The 6,821-nt window shown below is 40.5% G+C and overlaps 1 long non-coding RNA gene across 1 annotated transcript in view; it reads left to right on the top strand.

Annotated features, from left to right (window-relative positions):
• Positions 1–219: 219 nt before the first annotated feature.
• LOC129552134 (uncharacterized) overlaps positions 220–6,821 on the top strand; it is a 42,976-nt gene continuing 36,374 nt past the window's right edge. The window contains exon 1 of the long non-coding RNA XR_008685184.1: positions 220–390. This is a non-coding gene — a long non-coding RNA (uncharacterized LOC129552134). The remainder of the gene's footprint in view (positions 391–6,821) is intronic.

Raw genomic sequence — 6,821 nt, 5'->3', positions numbered from 1 at the left:
TCAGGGGGAGTCTGGCCTCCCCCGCCCCAACTCTTCGTATTACCCTGTCCCTCGCCAGTCTCCTATCATCCCCGTTTATTCAAGACCCCTTTATTAAAGCACTAGCTGCAAATGGGTTGGTCAAAACTGGTACTCAAGGCGCGTTCAGAAACGCAGGAAAATTGTGAAAGAGGCCTGTGAGCCAACAAGTACAATAGCCAGAACAATGAAACTCTTCAGGACGCACCTGGGAGATACAGGCTTTAATGAATTGGGTGAATGAGTGAGAGAGAGAGAAATAAAGGCGGCTGAACAAGTGTTTGCTGGGCAAGGGGCTTGTTCACTGGCAGCATCTGAGTCAATTAACAAGCCTAATGCCGTTGAGGGATTCTGCGTTTGAACATCCAAACAGTAAGTCCCCTTACACTGGTGAGTTTATCTGTGTCCTCTCTTTGCTCTGAAACTCTGTGGCCTTCATTTCCAAATTAGTTCTCTCTAAGGCCTTGAGAGACTTTTGTGAAGAAACTTACCTTCACATGATGTGCAGTATTACATAACTCATGATCCTAGATACAGTAATAATTTGATTGTCAGACAGTTATGGGTATCTTGGAAACTTAAAAAAAAAAGGCAGATGATTAAATTATGTTAAAAATAAAAGTATCAATCAAACCAAAACACAGAAGTAACTTTAATAAGCCCAGAAATTCCAGTAGTGATTTGCAATCCATCATGTATTAACATTATAGCAAAAATATCTCTATTCTATTCCTTTCTATTGTCTGACATAGCTCATTGTTTATACTGCCTGTTATTTGCCTGTAATGTGAAATGAAGTTTTTGTTATTTGAGGCTTATGTAATTAGTTATTTTTCTTTTGTTAATAAAGAGTGAGAGGCATTCAGACTTCAAAGAAAGCTTCATTGTACCCTGGAGGCAAAGAGGTTTAATTTTGTGGTGACAATTCGCCCTGTATCATAATTTCCTATGTGTTATCAAACTGAATTTTAAAAGCAGGTGGATGGCATACAGTGTGTGGTTAAGTGGTGCTGCCACCTGCAGCTATTAAAAAGAAAAGTAATATATTCTTAAAGTTGGACATAAATCCTTTCTAAAATATATTCAGTGCCTTGCCTGGCACACATTAGGTGCTTAGAAGTATTTTAGAATAAGTGAATAAAAAATAATAGTATTTAATTTGCTCCATCCAGAAGGCTGCTGCTGCTGAGTCACTTCAGTCATGTCCGACTCTGTGCGACCCCATAGACGGCAGCCCACCAGGCTCCGCTGTCCCTGGGATTCTCCAGGCAAGAACACTGCCATTTCCTTCTCCATCCAGAAGGCTAGGACCTAGTAAAGTCTGTGGCTCACAGAATTCATTATCTTGGACACAATCATCTACAATGTAAGTGAGGTGAAAGTCGCTCAGTCATGTCCAACTCTTTGCGACCCCATGGACTATACAGTCCATGGAATTCTCCAGGCCAGAATACTAGAGTGGGTAGCCTTTCCCTTCTCCAGGGGATCTTCCCAACCCAGGAATCAAACCAGGGTCTCTTGCATTGCAGGTGGCTTCTTTACCAACTGGAGAAGGAAATGGCAACCCACTCCAGTACTCTTGCCTAGAAAATTCCATGGATGGAGAAGCCTGGTGGGCATGGGGTCACAAAGAGTCGGACACGACTGGGTGACTTCACTTTCTGTCAGGGAAGCCCTTCTACAATGTAAATTTGGAGCCAAAAGAAGGTCCTGAGTAGAAGCCTCCAGGTAATTCGAGATGGTTTTTTGGCCGGTTCTGCTTGTCTGTTTGTTTTTTCTTGTTTTTGCCTCCTTCTTGGGTTTTTCTCTCTCCAACATCTACCACTCCCCAAGGATGTGCAGTTTTCTCCTTTTATATTTCCCTCAGAATGGCTAGTGTAAGCTGATGTTATTATAAACAAAGAGCTTTATAACTCATTTCAGTGATAATCTTGTGAAAAGCAATAAAGGAGTTTGCTGAGCCCGTGGACCTTTAATCCAAGACAGGTGTTACATTGCTCCAGACGCACAAGCTCACAGGGTCTCTGGCTCGTCCAGGCCGTATGGCCTCTAGGGGCAGTCTTCCCAAAAGCTGGAGTCTGATCTCCAAGCATTTTGTCCAATGAAATATCAAAAACTCAATTTATGCCTTTTTTTTTTTTTTATGTTTAGAAACTTCTAGAGTAAACCTGCAGGACTGGTTTGTTCAAAAGACAAATCTAGTTTGAACTGATTTGTACACCAATGGTGATTGATAACCTGAATGCTTGTTGGATGTGAGTGATCTTCAAAGTTTACCCATCAGAGTCTTACACTTTGACATCACTTTAACTGGAAAACAATAAAAAGACATTCATAGGTGTTAGTGCACAAAAAAAAAAAAAAAAAAAAAGGCTCTTCTTTCCTGATAGGATGGGTGATCGGTTAGAGACTGGTGTCAGCTGCATGTCAGGGGAAGTTGTACAGATGTGCTTTAGACAAACCGAGGAATCCGGGGGTGCTATGGCAGCCCCAGGTCAACGAGACTTAGGTTTCTGCTCCTCCATCTTTAGGCGGCTTCCAGGGGGCTCAGGTGATTAAAGAATCTGCCTAACAATGCAGGAGACACAGGCAGGAGATGTGAGTTCAGTCCCTAGGTCGGGAAGATCCCCTGGAGGAGGAAGTGGCAACCCACTCCAGTGTTCTTGCCTGGAAAATCCCATGAACAGAGGAACCTGGTGGGCTACAGACTATGGTGTCACAAAGAGTCAGACATGACTGAGCAACTGAGCGGCCCACATGCATTTGCTCTCAGGTCACTGGCCCCTTAGCCAGAGTTCCAGTTATGTCTGTTAGTTTCAGTCAAGAAATAGAAGATGGGCACAGAATAAAGGGCATCGTTTCAGCTGAGTTAAGGCCCTTTAAAGATCCCTTCTGAGCATTCCACCCACTGACTTCTCCTTGTGTATTATTGGCCAGGGAATACATGTGTACCAAATAAAATTAAAGATCTGTTAGTGAGGAAGAAGGGGAAGCATGTTAGACCAGCAACCAGCAGTCTCCATCACAAATGAGCTGATATGATCACAATTACCTACTTTTCCTATAATCTATGAAGAGGACAGCCTTCCATAAGACATTCTTGAAGCCCTGTCCTTCCAAAGCATCATCTTTGTTACATACTTTTAATGGTCAAAGATGATTTCTAGGAAGTTAATGGAGTGAATGGAATGCTAGGCTCCTCTTCTTGCTAAAATAAATATGACACCATCTCAAAAGAAATATCCTCTGCAGTTACTAAGATTTACATCCAGTTAAGGGATTTCCCTGGATGTCCAATGGTTAGATCTCTGTGCTTCCACTGCAGGAGGCATGGGTTCGATCTCTGCTTAGGAAACTAAGATCCCACATCACATATACCGAATGATGTGGCCAAAAAAGATAAGAGTTGAAGTTGAAAACATCTCAGATTTTAATAAGAATTAAGCAGTCCCCATGTGCAGGACAGGGTTTACAAGTGCACCACACCACTCTGTCCCTTCCCTTGCATAGGCTGTGTTCTTCTCCCTTTGGATCCAGATAAGATGCAGTGATCAGCAACATGGAGCAGATGGTCCCACTGTCTGCTCTTCCGGCCAAACGTAGTCTTGTCCTCTAACTCTAGTCCTAGATTGTGTTTTCTGAAAACATCCTCATCCCCCTAGATAGGAGGGGTGACCTGTGTTGCTGCAGGACCTGCCTATAGCTATGGATGTGGCTGGGGCATTTCCTGGTTCTCAGAATGTTCCCTTGTCTTAGGCCATAGCTCTCCATACATGGGCTTCCCTGATAGTCAGCTGGTAAAGAATCCACCTGCAACGCAGGAGACCCTGGTTCGGTTTCTGGATCAGGAAGATCCACTGGAGAAGGGATAGGCTACCCTCTCCAGTATTCTGGCCTGAAGAATTCCATGGACTATACAGTCCATGGGGTCACAAGGAGTCAGACACAACTGAGCGACTTTCACTTTCTTTCTCTCTCCATACATACGGGATTCTGGAATCATCTCACCAGACCTTTAAGCACCAGCAACAATGGGAGCTGGAGAAGGCGATGGCACCCCACTCTAGTACTCTTGCCTGGAAAATCCCATGGACGGAGGAGCCTGGTAGGCTGCAGTCCATGGGGTCACGAAGAGTCGGACACGACTGAGCTACTTCACTTTCACTTTCATGCATTGGAGAAAGCAATGGCAACCCACTCCAGTGTTCTTGCCTGGAGAATCCCAGGGGCGGCGGAGCCTGGTGGGCTGCCGTCTATGGGGTCGCACAGAGTTGGACATGACTGAAGCGACTTAGCAGCATGAGCAGCAACAACGGGAGCAAGTCAGTGTTAAGAACAAGTAAACAACAAAACTTGAGATATTTTAAAAATCTGAGGCAAAGTGAAAAAGGAGTAATGATGTAAGAGTTTAAAGAAAAAGTTTTCACTTTATATTCTTAGTGAGTTAAAAGCAGATACAGAACCTATTTTTAAAGGTTGGGATGAAAAGGGAGTGTGAAAAAAAAAAGAAAGAAAGGCACAATAGCTGAAATAACATCTCAGTCATGCAGAAAGAAAAAAAAAAAAAGTGACTTAAAACTCCAGAAAACAAACTAGTGAAATATGACATGAACCTAGGAAGACATTCCATGTGAGACATAGTTCTCTTTTAAATAACAGAGAAGGTAAGATGTCTGAAAAATACAAAAAGGAATTCTACCCTTAAAATGACAATAATACCAGAATGAGAAGACAGATCAAAAACACAAGAGAAAGAAAAAGACAAATTTAACAAAATTTATTTTAGTATCTGGCACATGCTAAGTTCTTAACGAGTATTTATGACACAGTTGAGTTAACTTCAAAGAGTCATGAGGCTGAGAGATTTTGCCATCTTTTAAGCAAAACTGATGGGCAGAAGTCAATACCAAGATATATTCTGGTAAAGGTTTTTCAGTGAGTACCTTATAAATTTATACACAGAATTCATTTTTAACAAGAGTCAAAGTCAAGATCCATTCATATTTCTTTTCTGGGGCATTGATTAATGAGATGGTCCATAGCTGTAGAATAATACCTTCAGAGTGTTCAGAAGAAAAGGATAAAACACAATTGATCATCTCCTAAAAAGCCATTTCCAACTCTTCTCCTTAGCTACCTGAAATGTAGAGGCTGAAAATCTTCAGTAATTGCCCTCCTAGTCTTTCTTACAGTTAGAAGCAGATTCCCAAACTGAATTCTACTTCATGAAAAGGAACTGGGGGCACTTCTGAAAAAGCCTTTGGATTTCTGATTAAAAGACACAGATCTGGCCGATGTGGGCCTTTCCCCTCTGTTGCTTTGAAATCATCCCTTGGACACACACACACACACACACACACACACACACACACTCCCCAAAAGAAAAAATAACTTAGTGACTGAAAACAACACAAAGGTATTATTTTATAGTTCTGGAGGTCAGAAGTCTGAACTAGGTCTGCTGCAAAGAAAGAAAATCAAGATGTAGGCAGGTCTGTGTTCCTTTTGGAGGTACTGTTTCCTTGCCTTTTCTAGTGCCATTTCTAGATACAACTGCATTCCATAACTCATATCCTTCTCTATCTTTACAACCAGCAATGTTGGGCTATGTTTTCATTGACTCTCTACCCTTTCCCTCTTCCACTTATAATCACTGATTATATTGGATCCACCCACATAATTCTTTCTATCTCCAGTTAGGAATTAGCAACCTTGATTCCCTGTTGCCAAGGATTAGGATGTGGATATCTTTGGGGACTTTTATTCTGGTACCACAGATATGATGGCTGTAGCTACAGCGTCCACACTGGCAGCTGAGCCAAAGTCAGCAACCACAAACACTTCTTGTTACACAAATTAAAATAAACACCTATAACTGTGATTTTTGTTACCTGCAACTTCATACTTTATTGAATATAGACTCAAGTATTATATCCCCAGCTAAGGAACTATTCTTTTCAAGAGGCAAGATGAGGTCAATTCTTGAATCTGGAAATTCTTGGAACATTTACTACTCAAGTCTTTTCCAGCAAGACATACAGCACATGTACTCTGAACAATTAAGAGATGAATAAGCAATTGCATTCTTCATTAGGGAAACGGTGATTGAGGAAAAAGTGGTTATAATCATTGAAACTAAAATTGTAGGATAAATAAGATACAAAACAAAGTACAAACTTGCAAATCACTAAGCAATAAGGTAATTAGGTAATTGAGAGTAATTATGGGAACGAAAGTAAAACAGTCAATGTAAATATAAAAATAAAATTTTCTGAAATGAGATTTTTAAGCTCCAGATTAGCATAATCCAAAGTATGAAAGGGAAATAGCAAAAATTGGCATGTCATCAGTGTTCACTTCCTGGATGTCATCAGAGGAAGTCAATTATTGACATAATTAGGTATAAAGAATTTTAATATTTTAAGATAATCATGTAAGATTACCTTTAAAATAGGGTGTTAACCTTACAAACCATAGATAAAAGATAAAAGTAAATTGATACCAAGTAAATCAATACATCTTTGCAAAGGAGAAATATACAAAAGATAAGAAGGAAGTGTTAAAATAGAGAAAACATAATTAAAATGACAGATGTCAAACCAAATACAATGTCCTAATAGGCGTAATATTCTAGAACAATCTCTATGGTAAATCAGTGGAATAAGTACGTTGTGAAATTTCTTCATGTAGTAAGTAACAAAAAGTCTTTCACGTTTTGTAATATACTTCAATGAATTGCTGTCTTTTGCATTGCTGGAAATGTTTATATATATAAATAGATGGTATTTGGGGGGCCCTTGGCC

The sequence above is a fragment of the Moschus berezovskii genome, chromosome 3 (assembly GCF_049115385.1).
Source record: "Moschus berezovskii isolate FMDL1 chromosome 3, NW_MosBer_1.0, whole genome shotgun sequence".
Lineage (NCBI taxonomy): Eukaryota > Metazoa > Chordata > Mammalia > Artiodactyla > Moschidae > Moschus > Moschus berezovskii.
This window is presented reverse-complemented; position numbering and strand designations above follow the sequence as displayed.